We start from the raw sequence: 23998 nt of genomic DNA, 5'->3' as shown, positions 1-23998 counted from the left end.
CATTTATTCCATGGTGACATTTTTACTGTTGGCAGGTGATGTAGCTGCTGCACGCTTTTTTGGCAGTTGGTAACAGCTGTAAACAGCTATTTCCCACAATGCAACAAGGTTCACAGACAGGAAACTGCCAGGAGTACCACGGTCCTCAGAGTTTCTTGTGGGAGGGGTTTCACCACAATATCAGTCATGCAGTGCCCCCTGATGGTCTGTTTGTGAAAAAGAAAAGATTTCTCATGTAAAAGGGGGTATCAGCTACTGATTGGGATAAAGTTCAATTCTTGGTCAAAGTTTCTCTTTAAATAAAGAACAAACTCCAGCTTAAATGGAGCCAGTTCCCTCTGTTAAGTGTTGGATTTAGCCTTTTTATTTTTTTTCTACACATTTTGCTTTACTTGCTGTTTTAATGCTTAGAAAATAGTCTGCAATAAAGCCAGTAATTATCTTGAACCTTATACATCTGTCAGGAATGTATCTGTCACCTCACCAGTCCACCAGTGCAGTTAATAAAACAGTAGCTCAGGGTCTCTGCCTGACAACTATTCTCCCTCTGTCTGTCATACAGCCCCTTCACATCGCGGGGAGGGATTAACGGGCAGAATAAAGCACAGAGCTCCACGACGACATAAAAAAAAAACTTGTGTTCTTTACGCAGCTCCTCACTGCCACTGTGCAGTTCAGCAACAAGAGCGAGACCAACGTACAGCCTGGCAACATTTCTCTGACAGCAGGAGTTCAGCCAGAGCTCACTCAGTTCCACCCATCCAGCCTATACATTCTGCTGTGTCCTGGGTGTAATATAGGATTTACAGTACATTCAGCAGCAGTAATAGTCACAGGTAAGAAGAATTACTGGAGAAGAACTGGAGGTGCGAAGGGTCAGTTTATGGACCACTGAGGCTTCCTGGTCCAGCACATGGTGCAGCTCAGGAGACCAGTTATCTGTAAGTAACAGTACATGTTTTCAATCAAAATTACATTTCTATTATTTCACAGAAACCTGTTGGAATGCATAACATATTGGTATACTTTTATATTTATTTTTTTTAAATGCCAAATGAACATACATATATATACAAATACATAAGTGTCTGCACTATGCATATAATAGTATTATATCTATCTATCTATCTATCTATCTATCTATCTATCTATCTATCTATCTATCTATCTATCTATACTGTATATTAGTATTGATATCGCACCAACATCTTCTGCAGTGCTTTACAGAGTATAAATAGTCAGAGGAGCTCACAATCTAAACGCCACCATGATCGTCCATTGTCATCTAGGGACGATTTCTTTTAGAGGGAAGTTACCTGTTTGTTTTTGGGATAATTGAGGAAACCAGAGTGCCCAGAGGAAACTACACAGACATGTGTAGAACATACAAACTTTGTGCAGATAGCGTGCTGGATGGTATTTGAACCCGGGACCCAGTGCTGCAATGTGAGAGTGCTAACCACTACACACACAACCCACACGCACCCCAACCCCCCCCCCCCCCCCCACACACACACACACACACACACAGACACACAGAACACACACACACACACACACACTGTCCAACAACTAAGTGTCCAGCCTGTAGGACAATAACATCTGTGGCAGTTGATTGTAATGTGACTGCTTGGCGACATTGTGCTTAACTTTCCAAAGTAGCGTGTTGGCTCATCTTGCCACAGCTTTTGTATGAATGTGACTCTTAGATCTGTGTGGCATTTTTAATCACTTCCTAGAGGAAATCTGTACTAAGATAAGTATGGAGGTAGCTGCTGCTCATCTTCTTCTGCTGCTCTCTGTGGAACCAGCGATTAGGTGATGTGACTTGTAGAAAGTCTCTGGCTGTAACCTGGTGCATATCAGATATTCCAAGAATGCTGAAGCCAAATTATTAACAAAACAGACACTGACAATTGATGTGAATACACCAGATCTGACTTAAGACATCACAATTCCTTGTTATTAAGTAATAAATTCCCATGACACTATGAAGCCACTATGAGTTTCCAGAACTGCTTGAAGCTGCAATTGCACAGCTCTGAGATGGAATGTGGGCACTAGTCTACTTTAGGGGACCCAGAAAAGGAATCTCCAAAGTCCAGTATTGCACAATCCACAATGGAATGAATTTTGAGCCTGTCTAAATTACATATGAATATCGGCCACAAATTTCTCTAATGAATTCTGTTTTAAACGTTCCACAAATCCCGGTTCTACAATCCGTTGAAGTGTTGCAGTCCCATCTCCGGTGGCCATCTTCACTCGTCTCTCTGAGACATTCCTGCCTAATTAGAGGCTTTTTTATGCTATAGTTGGGGGACTTTGTTCAAGCACTGGCAAAGGATAATTAAAAAAAAAAAAGAATTTATTTTAAATATTTAATATACCTGCTTTACTGGAATCATTTTCCACATGCCCGCTAGCTTCACTCACTGAGCTACAGGCCTGCTCCTTGCTTCACTTGGACAACTTTTAATTCTAACTCTATGGGCTTGATTCACTAAAGTGAGCTAACTGTTAGCACACTGGTGAAAAGCCCGTTATCACGCCTAATTTTAGGCGTGATAAAATAAACTCGCGCGCAAAGTCCCGCGCGCAAAGTGTTGCGCACGCATCCACGCAGCGCCCATTGAACCCTATGCGACGTTGCGCGCGCACCGGACTTTGCGCGCGAGTTTATTCCTCAAAACGGTGCTAACCTACCTAGTGCAATGGTTATCACGCCCAAAAGTCTTTAGGCGTGCTAAGTAGGTTAGCACCGCTTTGTGAATTAAGCCCTATGTCCTCCTCAGTAGTGGAGATTGCACACCAGGCCCCTCACCCCTTGCTCCCCTTGCTGGGCTTGGGGTTGGAAACTCGGGTTGCCTTAGCCGAAGCCCAGCAAGTGGAGTGAGCTGCACATGGACAATGATTCCGATAAAGCAGGTCATTTAAATAATTAAAATAAATAATAAAAAAAAATCATTAAAATTAATAACTGAATGTTATCCTTTGCCACCACTAGGTGGAGGGCTTGAACACATTTTTTTTCTTCTCAGCAATTAAGCCTCCAAGGGGGCAGAAACACAGAAGAGCGATGAGCAAAGATGGCTGCCAGAGAAGGAACGTGATAAGTATTGGGATTTTTGGAACATTTTACAACATAATTCGAGAAATTTGTGGCCTTAATTTGTATGTAATTTTTATTTAACCACTTACGGTAGATCTATCTGGACGGATATATCAGTCCAGATATCCTGCCCTGCTGCTGCTGTGCCGCGTGCACTCCCACCGCCTTCCGCTGCCCCTGAGATCAATGAATGGGAATATAGTTCCCATTCATTGATCTATGTCCCCGTAAGAAAAACCGACGGCTTCTCTGAAAAGCCGCAATTCTTCTATGTCTCACGTCACCCCTTCAGTTCCTGTAATCAAAAAATCACTGTGGCCATCTTGTGGCCAAATAGTAAAACTACATCTACATACATTTTTTTTTTAATATACACAATCAATTACATTTTAAGTTACCTGTTTACCTCCCCACTCCGAAAAACCCCAAATAAAATTTTTAATAAAAAAAATTACAATAAAAAAAAAAAAATAGTTACCTAACCGTCGGAACTTTTTTAATATGCATGTCAAGCGAGTATATTACTATAATTTTTTAAATGATAAGCTTGTAAATAGTGGTGGACGCAAATTGAATAAGTGCACCTTTATTTCCAAATAAAATATTGACACCATACATTGTTATGGGGACATAATTTAAATGGTGTAATAACCAGGACAAATGGGCAAATAAAATACGTGGATTTTAATTATGGTAGTATATATTATTTTAAAGCTATAATGGCTGAAAACTGAGAAATAATTATTTTTTTCAATTTTTTTTCTTAATTTTCCAGTTAAAATGCATTTAGAAAAAAATAATTCTTAGCAAAATGTACCACCCATAGAAAGCCTAATTGGTGGCGGAAAAAACAAGTTATAGATCAGTTAATTGTGATAAGTAGTGGTAAAGTTAATGGCGAATGAATGGGAAGTGAAAGTTGCTCTGATGCATAAAGTGAAACGACACTGTAGGCTGAAGTGGTTAATTGAATTCTTCAGGCGGGCCGTGCTGCCCTAGTCATGTGGATTTCTGCCTGAAGTAGTCTAGCACCGGGATGTGTACCCTTTGTGGAATACAGACTGCCTAAAGCTTCCTAACTTGTTGAATGAGTAATTCGCTGTAAGAAATTGAATCGATGATGCTTAGAATTAAAAGATTAAAAATCGTCTAAAAAGGAGGTAGTGGTGGATTTAACTCCAGAAGTCAGACTCAAGTAGTGTAATTCCAAAAAGCTGTTTTTTAAAAAAACAAACAAAAAACAAACAAACAGCAATAATAACTCGACTTGCAACACGTTTCACGGGCGTACTCGCTTCCTCAGGCAATAGTAAGGAAAAAAGTCCAGGTCAGCACACCATTTCAAGATGCATGTTGTCTCAATTTATTGCTTCATAAGCACATGAAAAATGACAATTGTTTTGGGGCCACAGCGGGTCCCCTTCTTCAGATAGTGCAAACAAACAGGGGCAATAGTCTGGAGTACCTGTTTGTCCAAATTATGAAAACCTGGGGGAGGGGTGTATCCCCAATATCCTTCTACCAAAGAGGGCGACTTTTAAACCTGAGTGGGGACGGGTCTATGATCCCCATCTGCCTACACAGTTGTTGTCTTCGAGGTGACCCATATTTGTGAGTATTATTTGAGACATTTATTCTCATTTCCCTTACTACAGCATACTGCCCCATTTGTGTTTTAATTGGCTGTAAGGATGATCAATTAGATGCAAATAATTTCTCCTTGCATTCATATTTCATGTAAATAATGTGCCGCTTGAAATTGGACCAATAAAGTGAACGTCCTGTCAATTTTTATTGGTCCAAGTTCAAGCTGCATAACCTTGACATGAAATTTGAATGCAAGGAGAAATGATTTGCATCCTATTGATCAGCCTTAATTGGCTGCGCAGCATAGGAGGTGGTTACTCACCTCCCACCCTGGGGAGGGTTCAGCAGGCATGACAAGGAGGGGAGTAATGCACATGGAAGCCTCTGTCATTCCTGATCTTTCAGCTTGGAGGACATCTGTACACACACTTGCCTCTCAGTCGAGGTGGCCACGGGTTTAGTAAAGCACGTGTACACACCTTAGAAGAGCAATTCTATGTTTGATCAACAAACGCTATAACCAGGTTATGTTAAAATGCAATATGGTTGAAAATTAGATTTGCTTTTCGATGTGCTGTCAGGCTTTATTTTCTAATATTCCCAGGACGCCCGATAAATGTCCCTTTCTTGCAGTAATGACAGCAGTCCACTGTTTAGTGTGGAGTACAGATCGCTCACAAATGCCAATCTTCATGCATCGGTAATTAGTCTCACAAAGTTGTGAACAACTGAGACTGCTCAAATGATAATTACAGCTGATGCATCTATCTGGCTCCTTCTGTTAGGAACTCTCTACAATGGCTGGTGTTAGTATAGAAAGAAGGAAAATAGGGGGCTGGGGAAGAAAACATGTGTTACAGTATTTGCGATTTATTGAGCTGACCTCAAGTAAAAAGTGGTGGACCTAAAGGAAATAGTGATTTTTTTTTTCCTCAAAAAAGGGTAGAATTTTATTTTAAAGCACCATAAAGCCACTTTACCTTTTCTGCCACCTGATAGTAAGAAATAACCTCACTGTGGCCTCCCCTATAACTCCACAGAGACAGATTTGGTGATCCCTTAGATTCCAAAACCCATGCCCTAACCTTCACTGAAAGAAGAAAAATTGGGCGCCCGCTAGCGTTGGGAGTGTGGGCATTGCCATAGGGGCCCATTGAATTTATTGTAAAGGAGGGGAAAACTGGGCTCTCACGGCACCAGATAAATCTCAGGAGTCCGGCCAAAGGTTTTTTGTGCTGTTTTTTTATTTTCAGTGGCAGCACCGGGGACAGTTAAAGGGGGAAACAGTAAAAAAGGGCGCAGGTGGCTAGTGGACAAATCGGGCACCGCCATTCACTCCCATAATAATAATTGTTTACTGGGCGCCGAACAGGAAAAAAGGGCACCCAAGATTAATAACGTTTACCAACGCCGCCCGAAGATTTTTCATGTTTTATAACTGCTTGTGATGATTTACGTTTCCTATTTCAATAAAACATTATTTTAAAAGTTATCCCTTAGTGTTTGTAAAACATTATTATTCACGAAACAAAGCGATTAGTACGTAACGTAAATTGTACTATATTTTATCCCTTACTGTTTTTAAAACATTATTCTACACACAATACAGTGATCTCTAAGGAGGGTCTTAGGTTTAGGCACCATCAGGGGGGTCTTAGCTTTAGGCACCAAAAGGGAGGTCTTAGGTTTAGGCACCAACAGGGGGGTCTTAGATTTAGGCACCAACAGGGGAGTCTTAGGTTTAGGCACCAACAGGGGGTCTTAGGTTTAGGCACCAACAGGGGGGTCTTAGGTTTAGGCACCAACAGGGGGGTCTTAGGTTTAGGCACCAACAGGGGGGTCTTAGGTTTAGGCACCAACAGGGAGGTCTTAGGTTTGGGCACCAACAGGGGGGTCTAGGGGTTAGGGGTAGGTACAGGGAGGGTTACTTAGTAATTTTTTTTTTAAACGTTATTATCCGTTTCACTATTTAAACGGAAGATTAACGTTTTTACAATTGCCGATTTCATGCACATTATTTAATGATTTATAACTTTATAAAACATTAATTTTAAACGAAATACAGTACAATTCATTTTTAAACGTTATCCATGCTTATCGTTTAAAACCCCGCGCCCTTTTTTCCCAGCGCCCCTTTTTAACGTACACGTTAAAGGGACCCTGAGCAGGTGATACAAATAGAATTTACACTTACCTGGGGCTTTCTCCAGCCCACCGTTGGCCACGAGGTCCCCCAGCATCCTCCTGGCTCCTTCCTTGTCCCGATTCCGGCTCCAGTTACAGGACAACTTCGGCCTGAAATCGTCAGGTCTGCTTCCCGCTTCCGTGGATTGCGGCATTACGCCGACTGGCTATGTGTCATCATGCTGGCCAGCGTGAGAGTCCAGCTCATGCACAGTTCAATCTTAGAGAACCTACGCTGCAGGGAGGAACAAATAAAGTTACCCTTGGGTGTGGGTTTTGTGGTGGCAGGGTTGGTTAATGTTAGCCATGGGGGAGGAAGGGTTAAGGTTAGCCGTGTGTGCAGGTTTTGCAGTGGCGGAGATAGGTGAGGTTAGCTGTGTGGCAAGGGGGGGTGGTTAAAGGAATTATCAGCCAATATAGAGGAAATGAGATCTACTTACCCGGGGCTTCCTCTAGCCCCTCCACCCGATATGTCCCTTGCTGCAGCTCCGGTGTTCTGGGATCCCCTCCGTTGATGATGGTGACCTCACCAAGTCGGGATACTCTGCACCTGCGCGAGCGCTGCTTATGATTGCACACTTGTGGTCTGGAGTGTGCCTGCATCTCCAACGGAGGGAATCCCAGGACACCGGAGCTGCGGAAAACGACATATCGGCTGCCAGGGGCTGGAGGAAGCCCGGGGTAAGTACATCTCATTTCCTCTACGTAGCCTGATAATTCCTTTAAGGTTAGGCATCGATAGTTGGAGGGGTAAGTGTGAGAATACGCTTAGGCTTAGCTATTGTAAAATATCGGTATTTATTACCAATATTTTATTATCTTTTTACACTTTAATAGTAGAATATCAGTAAATGTACTGATACTTTACTATCGGAGTTCCTGGATGCCCACATTTCTGGGCTTCCTTTTTTGACGTACGCACCTTAACTACTCAATACACATAGGACCCTTGATGGCTCACAGAAGAGTTATTCCTATGAGAATCCTGCAGAGGGAGAAAAGGTCACTTCTTCTAAACTGACTGTTATACTATATAGGCCTCAATTCACTAAGCTTTATCAAACGTTTGATAATTTACCTCATGGGTAAAGTCTAATTTTGAATTCACTATGGCGTTATAGATTTATTTAACGTTTTATTGATAAAACATTCGATAAATATATAACACCTTAGTGAATTCAAAATTTGATTTTACCCAAGAGGTAAATTATTTAAACGTTTGATAAAGCTTAGTGAATTGAGGCCTGTGTGTATTGTTTCAGCTGAAGCTGAATACAAACATTAGATACAAAAAGTACCTAATTAAACCAACTATGTGATGTCTGTAGGCATCATCCAATCTCTTTCCCTTATTATTATTATTAAAAGGAGGCATAACCCTCATAAAAACAGAACTATTAAGTAGCAAAATAAACTGGACAATATTTAAACATTAGAAAGCATTTAAAGTTAACTTGAAGTTTGTTAAGTAAAAGGGAAAATGGCATACCTTGTTTCAAAGCACACAATCACCTTGTCCCTCCACATCTTCTCTGCCATGATTCTAACTCAGTCCATTACTTTCATTCTCTTATAGAACTTTACCTCCTACGCGCACCCACTTTATTGAGCAGAACCTTCTCGCCTGTTGTATCTTGATATTACTGTATTTACTAACTGATCAATTAATATGTTCTTAGTAGAAGATGTGATATACAACTGTGTGTCAGTGTAACTTTTAGTAAAATATTTATTTGTGCCATGCTATAGTAGATATTGCTGAACGTTTGATGTTCCAATTTGCAGCCAGCTACGTAATACATACACTGACAGTAAGCAATAAGTGTGCTTATTTTCTGGCTTGGAATCTGTAATCGATGTTTCAGTGCAAACAGCTCAGATGTTTTCAGTTCATGTATGAGCAATAACAAATACGCACAAAGCAGGAGGTTTTGCTATTACCAACTGCACTGTTCTGTGGCTAGCAGCTGCCTGTACACTCACATTATATATACACTAAAGCAATCGCAAGAGCTGATCGCTTTAGTGAGTGCTTTTTGAATTTATTTTACTGGCGTTTTTTGAGCGATGTCCCTCTTTTGTAAGCGCTTTTGTTTTGCGATTTGAGCTTTTCTGTTTGCAGACTTTCAGGGAGTGAATTCTTTGACCTGCAACTGAATATTTTTAATGTAATTTATAATGAAAAGTGCTCACAAAATTGCTTTTCCAATCGCTTTTAAAGTGCTTTGCGATTTTCCTATACCTTTAATTGAAGAGCAGATGCTCAGAAAATGGTGCAGGACCTGCGTTTGCGATTGGAAAAAAAGCTCGACGATAATGTGAGAACGCTCACATTGAAATTCGTTGTAGTAGCACTTTTACATCGCTTTTAAAAACCGCTTGCGCTTAAAACCTCAAAGTGCTCATAGTGTGAACAAGCCCTGAGCAATGGTATAGCAATAGGGGGTGCAGAGGCAGCGACCGCATCGGGGACCTTTGACCATAGGGGCCCCCAAGGGGCCCTCCCCCAACCACAGTATTGGTAGTATAAATCCATATAAATCCAAAAGAGTTTTAAAGCGGACCTGCACTCAGAACTTCCTCGCTGCTCTAAAAGATAAGCAGCAGCATAATAACATTTAAAGAAAAACATTTCTATGTTATAGCTGATACAAATCCTGCAATAAATGTGTCTACTTCCTGCTTTCAGGGAAGCAGACGTAGGGTTATCATCCTGTGTTTACAAATAAGCTGATCTGCTGAGGCAGTAAGCTGACACAGCTGAGAGATCAAATTACACTTGTAATTAGTCACAGATGAGGGGGGAATCAGACAGGCTAAACCATCTAAATACATACAAGGTGCATCTCTCTATATTTTCCTTCTGTCCTGTGCAAGAGTTCAGGTCCACTTTAATCATAATATATCTTAAGATATTTAACAGGGTTAATTATATAGTTATTTATAATATCCTATAATTAATGGGCAGGTTGTTATGGCCCAGGACCACTGAGTCTAACAAAGTTGTACTCAAAGTCAACAGCGTTTATTACAATTATAAACAGAAATGATCAGAAACACACTGCTGGTTCTGCCAGTATGTAGAGCCAGGGCACCTAATCAGAGCAGCCAGCCACAGGGAACTTGGAAAGTCAACTATTTAATTTCCATTGAGCTTTGTATTTAGCATTTCCACAGCCAAGGAAAAATGAAATGATAATGAAAAAAAAAATAGTTTATATTGCAACATTGAAAGGTACGCTGCGGTGTATGAAGCACATGACTAGATAGAGGCATCTAGCATATTATTGTCAGAATTGTTGATACTGGCAGTCTTCCTCTGCACATGATGGCCGTTCTGTCTGCACATCTACAGTTGCCGGTATCCTCTAATTTGTTCTGAATCTGAGACAACAGAACTGCAAGCTATGGCGTAAAGCAGCAGAATCTGAGGAGTGTTGTGTAGAAATGCAAGATGGCTCAGTGTATGTCCTTTCATGTACTAGGCAAGATGCCTGTAAAATTTCACAAAATAAGAAACTGTAACTAAATAAGAAGAGTGTAAACAGATTGCCGCTTTGTGGTTTACTAAGTTAATTGAAAAAAAAAACCTTACAGTGTATCCAAATTCTAGTTTTGTTGCATATCATTACTTTGTCTCTGTGTAGCCCCATTCCACAGGCAGAGCAGGGACAAGGTCCCTCAGCACCCAAGGCTGAGACACCAAAGAGTGCCCCTCCATCCCTCCCACCCCAGCTGTCACACACTGATTGCTATTAGACTAAAGATAGCCATACACTGGTCGATTTGCCATCAGATTCGACCAACAGTTAGATCCCTCTCTGATCGAATCTGATCAGAGAGGGATCGTATGGCTACCTTACTGCAAACAGATTGTGAACCGATTTCAGCCTGAAACCGTTCACAATCTGTTGTGGTGGTGGTGGTGGTGCTGCCGCCGCTCCCCCCCCCCTCTCCCCCCCACGCATACATTACCTGCTCCGCCGGCGCGACTGCCCCCGGTCACCGCTGCTCCGTCTCCGCTCTGGTCTCCAGGTCCGGCATGCTTTACTTCTTCCTGCCCGGCAGGAAGTTTAAACAGTAGAGCGCCCTCTACTGTTTAAACTTCCTGCCGGGCTAGAAGAAGTGAAGCATGCCGGACCCGAAGACCAGACCAGACCAGCGCGGAGATGGAGCAGCGGTGACCGGGGGCAGTCGTGCCGGCGGAGCAGGTAATGTATGCGGGCTCTATTGCGTCGGTCGTCAGGTACTCGAACGCCGCTAGTGACGCGCTCCATACCCGCGAGCGATCGACGGTAATTTTCCGCACGGAGCGATCGACGGGATCGGACGAAATGGATCGAAATTCGGCATGTTGCGGGAACGATGTGACAGCAGATTCGATCCCAGTGATCGAATCTGCTGTCGATCTGGCGGGAATCGGCCTAGTGTATGGCCAGCTTTAAGGTGGCCACACATGATAAAATAAAATAATCAAAAGCTTTTTCTTCATTCGACTGAAAAATCTGATCGGATTTCCCATTTTTTTTTTTTTTTTATCTATCCGGAATGCTGTAAATTTTTCTTCAATTTATCTAAAGATTGTATGGTGTTTGTTAGATTGTCAATTTATTAACATACACACCCTGGCAATTTTCTTAGAGTTTCCAATCATTTATATCATAATTGGGGAAAAATTCAACATATGTGTGTGGTACATTGGTCATATTTTTGAAATGTTACAATCAGTCAGAAAAAATGATTGTAATTCTTGAATTGAACAGATATTAAAAAAATTGCATCGTGTGTGGCCACCTTAAGGGGTGCCCCAGGGTCCCCAACCCCCCTAACACCTTAATCTCTAGTTATCTGGCCTGCAGTCACTGCCATGTCATCTACCCCTTTTCTTATTTCTCTCTGCTTCAAACACAATAGGGGAATAATAGCTGAGTGAGTTGCTCGCCCCCTTCTACACTGGGACCTGAGGCTGGAGCCTCTCTCGCCTCTGCCTCGGCCCGGCCCTGTCCTCAGGTTCCTCCTTCCTCAGGTGTTGACACTTCCTCCTTGTCAAGTCACTACAGCTGACAGCAGTAGATTATCCTTCCTCTGCACTTCTCCCCTCCCACCTGCCCCCTTCTAATGTAAACACTTTTATCTCAGATATGTAGGGATACATTTTGCCACAAGCATTACAAAGGTAGCAGTGGTAAAATTCAGATCTGTTTCCTTTTGTAACCTGTGGCTAGTGTCAAGTAGTGTGGGGTAGTAATCTGGAAAAATGATCTTTATAATGGTAGCCATACATGGTACAATTTTTTCATACAATCCTACCATTTCTATGTTGTATAAGGGTAAATTAAGTGAATATACTGAAAGGATAATTTAGGCAGTTCCCTTATATTACATAGAAATGGTAAGATTGTATGAAAAAATCGTACCATGTATGGCCAGCATTAGGGACATTGTTTACCAACAGCAAGAGGCCTGGCTAACTTCCTATGGCTTAAAGAGAATACACCATGGAAGAAAAAACATTAACAGCATTCCCTGCAGCAAACATCACATGCCCTCACCACTAGAGGATGCCTCCATTACCTGGATGGCCTATGCCCCAGTAGGACCAAATTGTGAATCTTACATTTTCTTGAAATTTTGCTTTAATATGAAGTTTCATCTTTGCTAAAAATGGTAAAACTACACAAATGAGCATAATAAATAAATATCTGCTAGATAGTAAGCCTTCGGGCAGGGTCTCCTGTTCATGCACCTCCATTACTGTACACCCATCCTATAGATCTGAGTCCCATCCAGACTAAGCATTAGCTTGTACTCATACTGTGCTGCGTGATCTGGTTTTTCTTGTATTCCTGTATTGTCATATTGCTGTATGTCACTCCTAAATATTGTCTGTAACCTAAATTAATGTCCAGCGCTGCGTAATATGTTGGCGCTTTATAAATAAATAAATAATAAATATTTTATGTAATTTGTGTCACAAATTGTATGATTTTTTTTAAGCATCTGGAAAAGTGAATGTGTAGACATGTGAGTTAAGTAGTATTGGATTTATATTGTATGTAATAATCTGTGTTAATGATTTTGTTGCCTCTAGGTATTGATTGCAATGTTCATTGATAACAATGATTAAACAACCGTATTACCACTTATGGCCACTAGGGGGGCATGTCTTCCTCACAGCCATTTATTAGATACGAATGTAAAGTACAATTGTACAATTCTGCAAGGCATTTATTTATTTTGCTTTGGGAATGGAAACTACCCTGGGATGAGCCAGATCCTTGCAATGAATGTGTTAATTTGTGGTAATGTTTTTGTAGCATGAACGAATTTATTAGTGTTCAAAATGAACATACAACCGCATTACCACTCATGGCCACTAGAGAGCACATTTTCCACAAAGCAATTTATCAGATACAGGTATAAAGTAAAATTGTAAATTCTACAATTTAAAGAGACACTAAAGCGAAAAAAAATGATGATTTAATGATTTGTATGTGTAGTACAGCCAACAAATAAAGCAGTAAGGTGCGTACACACGCACTACCGCCGGCAATGATGGGTCCGCCGGACCCTCCCGCTGAGCAGACGTTCAGCCGACAGTAGCACGTGTGTACGCGCTGTCGGCGGACTCATAGGGCTGTTTCTCAACGATCCGCTCAGCGGATCGTTCAGAAACAGCCTTATCAGTCTGCCTTACTGTACACACGCACTACTGTTGCTGGAACGCGGGAGGGTCTGACAGACCCGTCGATGCCGGCGGTAGTGTGTGTGCACGCACCTTTAGGAGCAGAGACATACGTCTAATGTTGTTTCCAGTACAGGAAGAGTTAAGAAACTCCAGTTGTTATCTATGCAAATTGTCGCAGACCGTTCTGTGTTCTGAAGGTTGTTATCTTAACTGTATTGCTTTTTCTTTTGCAGAGAACAGTTCAGGACAGGTCAAAGGTTCACTGCCTGTTCTGTAAAAAACATTTAGAATGCTGAGTAGTGTGTAAACTGCAAATATTAGAGAATGATGCAATGTTAAAAAAAATAGCTGTATAACTGAAAAATAAAAATCTGAGAATATTTTTTGCTACTAATGCTCTAGTCATTTTCCGTACTACACAACCAATTCATTATATCATTTTTTTTTCGCTTCAGTGTCTCTTTAATATTAAAAGTATTATTTTTTTTATTATTATTATTGTTATTTTGTAAGTGGACACTTCCCTGGGCTGAACAGATCATTGCACAGAACAAATCAGGTTTGGAAGGCTTATGAATCATACCTGACAGCTTGACTGATTAATTAGCTGTTAGGTATTTCAGTATTGTGGTCCACATCCTGCATAAAAGCTCTTGTTTTGCTCCCTGTAGTTCTGGTTCCTGTGGAGGACGAAATATAAAAATAAAAAAGTAAAATTACATTTCAAGCTCACCTGTGATCGTAGACAGGGAATGCAGTTTTCCAATTACAAGATGACAAATTAAATTTAGAGAACTAACACTAGTTCAATGATTAATTAACCACTTCAGCCTTCAGTCGTTTTCACTTTATGCATCCGAGCAATGTTCACCTTCCATTCGTTAGCCTATAACTTTATCACTACTTATCGCAATGAACTGATCTATATCAGCAGTTGGCTGATGGTGTAATGCCTCTGACACAGGAGACCAGGGTTCGAATCTCGGCTCTGCCTGTTCAGTAAGCCAGCACTAATTCAGTAGGAGACCTTTGGCAAGTCTCCCTTACACTGCTACTGCCAATAGAGCGCGCCCTAGCGGCTGCTGCTCTGCTCTGGCGCTTTGAGTCCGCAAGGAGAAAAGCGCAATATAAATGTTATTTGTCTTGTCTTGTCTTTGTCTATCTTGTTTTTTCCACCACCAGTTTTAGGCTTTCTTTGGGGGGTACATTTTGCTAAGAGCCACTTTCATGTAAATGCATTTTAACAGGAAGAATAAGAAAAAAACAGAAATAATTTATTATGTTAGCTCCCTTGTGTGATTGGTAAGATGCACTATCTGTCCCAGGAGAGGACTTCAGGATGTGTGCTCCTAATCCATTGATAGGTTTGATGCAATGAATGTGTTTGCATGTCTGCACTATGCATGTTACAGGGCCAGAGTTAGGACACCCATGTTTACCTGGGTACTTCTGCGCAGTATAGGTGACTAAGCATAAGAATGCATTCTTCTGTGAACTAAGACCACGGCTTTTAACTTAGCTGTAGGGATAACAGTTGTGCCTGGATGAGTGAATCTGTGAATGCATTTGTTTGAACATTTGCATGCGTGAGTGCGTGGGGTTAATAGATTTTTTGCTGTTTTCTAGCCACACCCCCTTCAGCACCTCCCTTTCCTTAATAACTTGTATAATGTCCTAACTAGAGGCGATGTGTCTGGATATATGTATTTTTTCTGCGGGGGAGAGGAATCAGTGATCGGGCACCATAGCCCGATTCACTGATTGCCTGGCTAACGAACCGCGGGCCGGGAGCGCGCATGCAGACTTGCAATCGGCTGCAGGAGCGCGCGGACGCGCACATGGCATCCTGGGCTTAGCTAGTACGTCCAGGAGGCCGAAGTAGTTAAAGATTAGGACATAACTAGCATCACTTGACAAAAATGAACAGCTGTTTCAAACCACTGAATTGTATTTACATTTTTTCCTATCAGTTAAATTTAGCCAGAAGCCATCTATCGTTGGATGCGGCCAGAAGTTGCCCACTGAAACAAGGAGCTTTCCACTGAAGAACAAAGTGCTGTGTTAACTGTTTCAATGCTGTTCTGCTACAAATTGTTTTGTGGTGGTAGATTTTATGCTGTAATTAAATGATCTTTTAGAGAAAAGAGGAAATGTTGAGTTTCATACCACTTTAAAGAAAGACACAATTGCCAAAGTATTACTCCTTTTCTATAGCAGACTTCTACTGCCTGTCTTTTTATGTACATGGGGTCCGCCATCTTGTTTGTGATGTCAACACTTAGTAAAACTCTATGTATTGTCTCTGTCTGCATGGCGATGTTTTTCAGTAATGAGCAGGCTTTAAACAGATGAAAAAAAGGCAATTTTTAGTCCTTCCTTGGCTCTCTCTTATTAGATATTCATTGCAGCACAAGATTTTCAACAAGCTGAGATAAACATCTATATATTCAGTCTGCTTTCTTACTCAAAGTTTTTTTTCTAGTGAAGGTTGTGTGTTAGAGAGCGATCCTAACTCTGTAGAAAGATGCACTAGGAGCAAGCATTAACTTGCATTATATCAGCACAACTTACTGCACATCAAGACCACACACTGTTTTTAATTTAACGTTGCAGAGTCACAAGCAAAACATGAATGAGGAACTTGTAGTCCAGCTATATATATATAGCTTATGGAGGCGTTCACTTATAGCACTTGTTAATATGGCACCGGAGAAAGGACAAACCAACACAGCAGGAATGTAATAGAATCTAGACTGAAAACAAAAGGCAACAAGCCTATCGATAAGTTCTCCTGTGGCAGAAATGGAAAATATTAACCGAAGCTGGACAAACACATACAGATTAAGACAGTTGATACATCTTGGGCTCAGGCAATGGCAGGACATTCTTGTACTGAGCAGTGTTACTGCAGTTAATATGGATGCACAGACTGGTTCAAATGATGCATTCAGATGCCTTGGCACTGAAATTGCATTATCTTTCCCTAGGAAGTTCCAAAAGTCAACTACACATATCCTAGGACAAAGAAGGCATCAGCAGCAGTGGTGCTCAACAGAGCTCGAATATTCAAGCTCTTTTTCAGCTATTCGAGCTCGGTATTCGAGCTCCGAATAGCTGCAGCTATTCGAATGGGCTATTCGAGTAAACTCGAATAGCTCATTCACTATTCGCGCTATTCGAGCAAACAGCGCTATTCGAGTTCGAATACCGAGCTCGAATAGCGTCATAGCCCAGATTGATGTCCTTAGAGCCAATCAGAGGGCTCCCAGGCCCTCTGACGGCAGCCAATCACTGAGGGGGACCCTGGCCAGCCCCTACCCTATAAATAGCGGCCACCATGTTAGGTTTTTCCGTCCTTGCCTGACTTTGTACAGAGAGAGATCTGCTCCTTTGTGCTTTGGCTTAGCAAGTGCTCTATTGTGGTCATACACCTAGCGTTTTTGCTCACATACACCTTCTATATACACCTATATTGTTGTTAGTTAGATAGACATTGTATTTCAGTTAGTAGCTTGTGTGTTACATAGAGTCAGCTGCTGCAGGCTTACAGCTTTAGGCCTCAGGGCCTGCCTGTGTGGGCAGCTGTTCTCTCCTGTCCTCTGTGTTAGTTTATTTCTCATCTATACCAGTATTTCTGCTGCTGTCCTTTACTAGTGATTGTATTTTATACTGTAACTGTAATAGTCTAGGACAGTCATTGTCACTGTTTGTTCATAGCTCCTGCGTTTGTGCGTGCACTGTCTGTAGTGTACACACACTCTATTTCCTTGTGATTACTAGTACTGATTATTGTAATTTCTAGTTGTATACTTACTGTTACTACTTACTACTAGGGACACTCAGTCACTGTTCATAGGCTAGCTCCTGCGTGTGTGTGTGTGTGTGTGTGTGTGTGTGTGTGTGTGTGTGTGTGTGTGTGTGTGTGTGTGTGTGTGTGTGTGTGTGTGCGTGCACTCACTGCCTGTAGTGTACACACACTCTATTTCCTTGTGATTACTACTGATTATTGTAATTTCTAATTGTACTTACTGTTACTACTTACTACTAGGGACACTCAGTCACTGTTCATAGGCTAGCTCCTGCATGTGTGTGTGCGTGCACTCACTGCCTGTAGTGTACACACACTCTATTTCCTTGTGATTACTACTGATTATTGTAATTTCTAGTTGTACTTACTGTTACTACTTACTACTAGGGACACTCAGTCACTGTTCATAGGCTAGCTCCTGCGTGTGTGTGTGCGTGCACTCACTGCCTGTAGTGTACACACACTCTATTTCCTTCTGATTACTACTGATTATTGTAATTTCTAGTTGTACTTACTGACTGTTACTACTTACTGTACTAGGGACACTCACTCAGTCACTGTTCATAGGCTAGCTCCTGCGTGTGTGTGTGCGTGCACTCACTGCCTGTAGTGTACACACACTCTATTTCCTTGTGATTACTACTGATTATTGTAATTTCTAGTTGTACTTACTGTTACTACTTACTACTAGGGACACTCAGTCACTGTTCATAGGCTAGCTCCTGCGTGTGTGTGTGCGTGCACTCACTGCCTGTAGTGTACACACACTCTATTTCCTTCTGATTACTACTGATTATTGTAATTTCTAGTTGTACTTACTGACTGTTACTACTTACTGTACTAGGGACACTCAGTCACTGTTCATAGGCTAGCTCCTGCGTGTGTGTGCGTGCGTGCACTCACTGTCTGTAGTGTACACACACTCTATTTCCTTGTGATTACTACTGATTATTGTAATTTCTAGTTGTACTTACTACTTACTGTTACTACTCACTGTACTAGGGAGTCGGGACACTCAGTCACTGTTCATAGGCTAGCTCCTGCTTGTGTGTGTGCGTGCACTCACTCACTGTCTGTAGTGTACACACACTCTATTTCCTTGTGATTACTACTGATTATTGTAATTTCTAGTTACTGTGCTATTGGAAACACTCACTGTGTTCACTGTTCACACTTACTGATTACCAATACCGATTATTGTATTTTGTATTTGTACTGTACTAATCACTTAGCGATCTAATCACTTAGTGATTAGTGTCACCTCACCCACCAACCCACTCTATTAAAGTACCCCACTTTTTCACCCGCCCTTTAAAAAAACTTTAGTGTTTACGCCCAAAACATCTAAGATGTCTGGAAGTGGCAGCCAGCGCGGTTTGGGCAAGGGGAAGGGCAGCAAGGGAATCAGGAGGAGAGGGAGCAGCATTGTGGCAAGCCGCGCCACCATGCACAGTTCCGCAGCAGCAGCAGCTGCGTCAGTGGCTAACATTCCTCCTATAGCCACTGGCCGTGGACGCCTTGGGCGCCGCCCAGCAGGAGCATCTGCAACTCACGCTGCAGAGACACAGCAGCAGCAGCGTGTAGCACCTGCTCCTATTTTCCTCCAGCCGGGTCGGAAACGTCCCATTGAGGAAAAGGATGCATCCACTGTGGTGCAACTGATGACGGAGGATGAGCAGCCCGCCATCAGCTCTGCATCCGAGGCCTCCACCCTCACCACCACCACCACCACCCCTGTTCGCAGAAGCCGCCCAGCAGGGCCTGGGGAGGAGGCCAGTTCACCGTCAGTCGCCGACCTGTCACTCAGCAGTCTTTTGACCCCAGGCACCATCAGGGTATTGTCTGCTGTTGTTGGCTATTTTGAGGAGGAGATGCTGATGGGCACTTTGGGGGAGGAGGGATTGGACAGCAAGATTGTGGCGACAGTCAAGCAGCCCATCCATGCATCAGGAGAGGAGTTTGGGGGGTCATCATCCCAGCAGGACATGTTTCAGGAGGAGGGGGAGGATGATGATGATGATGATGACGTGGTGACAGACAAAGACTGGGTGCCGCCACCACCAGCACCTGGGGATGTCATCATCAGCAGCTCTGAGGAGGAGGAGGAGGATGCGCTTGTGGGCCTTGCAAGGAGGCGCATCATTGCAAGCATTGGCAGCAGTAGGCAGGTCCCACAGCCTGCTAGTGTCTCAGGCTCAGCAGCAGCAGCAGCAGCATCTGCCAGTACCACCACCAGCCGCACCCAAGCCCCCCCCCCCCCCCCAACCACCACAGGGAGACAGGCAGCAGCAGCTCCAGGCCGTAGGGGGTTGTTTTTGTCACCAATCTGGCGATTTTTCACCATGCCCACAGTGTACAGCAAGTACGCCACTTGCAACCACTGTCAGCGGAAGTTGAGCAGAGGTGCAGACCCCTTAAAGTTCAGCACCAGCTCGCTCATCAACCACCTTGCTGCTAAACATTTCCACCAGCATGAGGAGTTCCAGAGGCTGAAGGCATCTGGTGCTGGCAGTGGCACCACACCCATCACTGCACAGCCTTTAGCAGCAGCAGCAGCAACAGCAGCCACCCGCCCTCCTGCTCCTCCAGCAGCACCAAAAGGAGTGCGGAAACGCACTGCTCCTCCCCCCTCTGCAACTCCTGCCGCCGACACTGAGGCCTGTTCTGGCAGCCAGTCCTCAGTGGCCTCCTCTGCTGTGTCCGCTGATTCCCGTGCCAGCAAAAGGCCATGCCAGAGCCTTTTGAGCGAGTCCTTCCAGGGGGTGGTTAGGGCTCTGCCTCCCAGCAGCCGTCGCGTGCGTCAGCTGAACGGCTTGCTGGCACGGGCCATGTGCTCCCAACTCCTGCTGTACACGCTCGTGCAGGAGGGGAGCGACATGCGTGCGCTGCTTGCTTGTGCAGCCCCAGACTGGCAGCTCCCCAGCAGACACTTCTTCGCCCGCAAGGCCATTCCTGCACTGCACCGCTTTGTGATGGCCAATGTGGAGCGAGGGCTGGAGCACGCGGTTGGTGAAAGGGTCCACGTCACCATGGACTCCTGGAGCAGCCGCTTCGGGACAGGCCGCTACCTGTCCTTCACTGTCCACTGGGTCAGCTTGGTGGAAGGGGGTGAGGATGGGAGAGCAGCAGCGGGCACAGCAGCAGCAGCAACACAGTGGGTGGTGCCACCCCGCAGGGTCAGGGGAACTGCAGCAGGTTCCTCCGATCCTCTGCCATCCTCCGGCACACCTGGCCAAACCCCCCGCCTCAGCAGCAGCGTGAAGCCACGCCACTGCCAAGCGCTGCTGCACTTGGTCAGCCTTGGGAAGACCAAACTGACGGCAACCCATGTGTTGGCCAAACTCCAGGAGCAGGAGAGGATTTGGCTGACCCCCAGAGGCCTCAGAGTTGGAGAGGTGGTGGCCGACAATGGGGCCAATCTGGTTGCCGCAATTGACAGGGGAAACCTGACCCACATCCCCTGTCTTGCCCACGTGGTGAACCTGGTGGTGCAGAAGTTCTTGCGCACCTACCAGGGGATGGGCGAACTGCTGGAAACGGCAAGGAACGTTGTGCGTCACTTCCGGCGCTCGGCTGCAGCGTGTGCGAGCCTGGAAGACGTGCAAAAGGAGCTGGAGCTGCCACGCCATCGGTTGATCATTGACGTTCCAACTCGCTGGAACTCCACCCTGGCGATGTTGGAGCGTCTGGTTGAACAGAAGCACGCTGTCAACCAGTACCTTGCCCTGGCCACTGTTTCCACCGCTCAGAGAAGGGACAAGACCAGCAACATCCCGTCCATCGTCCCCGATGATGACTGGAGGCACATGCAGCAGGTGTGCTTAGTGCTGGCTCCCTTTCTGCAGGCCACTAACATGGTGAGCAGGGACCATGCTATGGTCTGCGAGTGGGTGCCCCTGGTTTGTCTGCTGAACAGGGCCCTCGATGCTTTGCTGGAACAGGGAGCGGCAGCCTTGGACCAGCAGGAGCGGCATGCAGCTGCACAGTCCACCTCTGAGGGGGAGGAGGAGGAGGACTTGGTGGAGGTCCCTGACCTTGCTGCTGATGAGGGGGATGAGCACAGTGCAGCTGAGTTGGTGCGGGGGTGGAGAGAGGATGAGGCTGAGGAGGGAGAGGAGGAGGATGAGGACAGCACTGCCGCCGATGTGCCAGCACACGTGGCCCGCCTCTTCCCAATGGCAGCGCACATGCTGACGTGCCTGCGCAGGGACCCCAGGGTGATCCAGATGAAGCAGAGGGAGGACATCTGGATCAGCATGATGTTGGACCCACGCCTCAAGGTGAAGTTGAGCCAGTTCCTGCCGCCTGCAGGAGGAGACCCAGCGCAACAAATAAGGAGCTTGCAGCAGGCCCTTGTTGAGCGCTTGGAGGAAGCCTTCCCCCAGCCTTCCACTCCACTGTCCAGCAGCCAGCACAGAGGCAGCAGCAGGTGCCTGCATCCAGCAGCAAGCGCCCCACAGACCTGCTGTCTCTCAGCAACGAGCTCTACAGGACTTTAGAGGCTCCGGCAGCAGTGACTAGAGAGGAGGTGCATGCAGCAGCATCCTCCTCCGGTCACAGCCAGCGCCTGACCCGCATGGTGGCTGACTACATGGGGTCCTACAGCGGGCTTGACAGCGATGCCCCTGTTGATCCCATGGAGTATTGGGTCAAGCGCCTGGAGATCTGGAGCGAGCTGGCGCAGTACGCCCTGGAAGTGCTGTCCTGCCCCCCTTCCAGCGTGCTGTCCGAGCGCTGCTTCAGTGCAGCTGGTGGCGTGGTCACCGAGAAACGCTCACGTCTGTCTCACAAGTCTGTGGACAGACTGACGTTTCTCAAGATGAACCAGGCGTGGGTGGAAGGCGAGTTCCTGGCCCCTGTTGTCGGCGAGAGAGGGACATGAACTGGCTGCCGGAAGAACCATCGTTAATGTGCCTTACCACCCTTTACCACCTCCTGGCTCCTGCTCACTAAGCCAGCCTGGTTCACTTTGACTATTACGTCGCCTGCAGCCACATATTTTACATCTACAGTGGGCAGCTGTGTACTGCCCTTCTGCTGTCTGTCTGTCTGTGTTTCCCACTGCCAGGGTACACAGATTTTACCTTCTGCTGCCACTCTGCCACCAGCTATTACGTCAAACAATAGCTATATCTATGTAATTTGCTGTAAAAAAAAAATGTAAACCATTAAAAAAAAAACAATTTTTAATTTTTCTGAGGTGCCCGGGTTGAAAACTGCGATGTCCCAGTTGTGTATTGGACACGATGTGGGCTTCACGACCGCTGTCTGGGACCTCCTGCTGTGTTTATTTACAGCCCTGGTATCAACGCTAGGTACCAGGGCTATTATGTCACGCTGCCTACCTACCTGCTGCCACACTCACACTACTCCTCCATTCCTCCTGCTGCTGCTGCTGTCTGTCTGTGTTTCCCACTGCCAGGGTACACAGATTTTACCTTCTGCTGCCACTCTGCCACCAGCTATTACGTCAAACAATAGCTATATCTATGTAATTTGCTGTAAAAAAAAAAAATGTAAACCATTAAAAAAAAAATTTTTTTTAATTTTTCTGAGGTGCCCGGGTTGAAAACTGTGTTGTCCCAGTTGTGTATTGGACACGATGTGGGCTTCACGACCGCTGTCTGGGACCTCCTGCTGTGTTTATTTACAGCCCTGGTATCAACGCTAGGTACCAGAGCTATTATGTCACGCTGCCTACCTACCTGCTGCCACACTCACACTACTCCTCCATTCCTCCTGCTGCTGCTGCTGTCTGTCTGTGTTTCCCACTGCCAGGGTACACAGATTTACCCTCCGCTGCCACTCTGCCACCAGCTATTACGTCAAACAATAGCTATATCTGTGTAATTTGTTGTAAAAACAAAACAAAAAAAACCATAAAAAAAAAAAGGTTTAATTTTTCTGAGGTGCCCGGGTTGAAAACTGTGTTGTCCCAGTTGTGTATTGGACACGATGTGGGCTGCACGACCGCTGTCTGGGACCTCCTGTTGTGTTTATTTACACCCTGGTATCACCGCTAGGTACCAGGGCTATTATGTCACGCTGCCTGCCTGCTGCCACACTCACACTACTCCTCCATTCCTCCTGCTGCTGCTGCTGTCTGTCTGTGTTTCCCACTGCCAGGGTACACAGATGTACCTTCCGCTGCCAGTCTGCCACCAGCTATTACGTCAAACAATAGCTGCTCACATTACTCCTCCATTCCTCCTGCTGCTGCTGCTGTCTGTCTGTGTTTCCCACTGCCAGGGTACACAGATTTACCCTCCGCTGCCACTCTGCCACCAGCTATTACGTCAAACAATAGCTATATCTGTGTAATTTGTTGTAAAAACCAGGGCTATTATGTCACGCTGCCTGCCTCATTGACTGCCTGCTGCCACACACTCCTCCTCCTCCTCCTGCTGCTGAATTTACCTCCTGCTGTCTGTGTGTTTCCCACTGCCAGGAAGCACATACAATGGCGCTTCCAACATGCGTGCGCCACCAGCTATTTATTACGCTCAAAAATAGCTGCATTTCTTTAAAAAAAAAAAAATATAAAAGAGAAATAAGTGAAGAAGAAGAAGACGATATAGAAGAAGAAGAAGATATAGAATAAGAAGAAGAAGGAGAAGAA

General features: G+C 44.7%; 1 protein-coding gene across 1 annotated transcript in view; it reads left to right on the top strand.

Annotated features, from left to right (window-relative positions):
• Positions 1-683: 683 nt before the first annotated feature.
• LOC137561162 (prolactin-releasing peptide receptor-like) overlaps positions 684-23998 on the top strand; it is a 238357-nt gene continuing 215042 nt past the window's right edge. Inside the window, exon 1 of the mRNA XM_068272415.1 lies at positions 684-941. The gene's annotated coding sequence lies outside the window, so the exon portion shown is untranslated. The remainder of the gene's footprint in view (positions 942-23998) is intronic.

This window comes from Hyperolius riggenbachi, chromosome 3 (assembly GCF_040937935.1).
Source record: "Hyperolius riggenbachi isolate aHypRig1 chromosome 3, aHypRig1.pri, whole genome shotgun sequence".
Lineage (NCBI taxonomy): Eukaryota > Metazoa > Chordata > Amphibia > Anura > Hyperoliidae > Hyperolius > Hyperolius riggenbachi.
The sequence above is the reverse complement of the archived record's forward strand: the minus strand, read 5'-3'. Positions and strand labels throughout refer to the sequence as shown.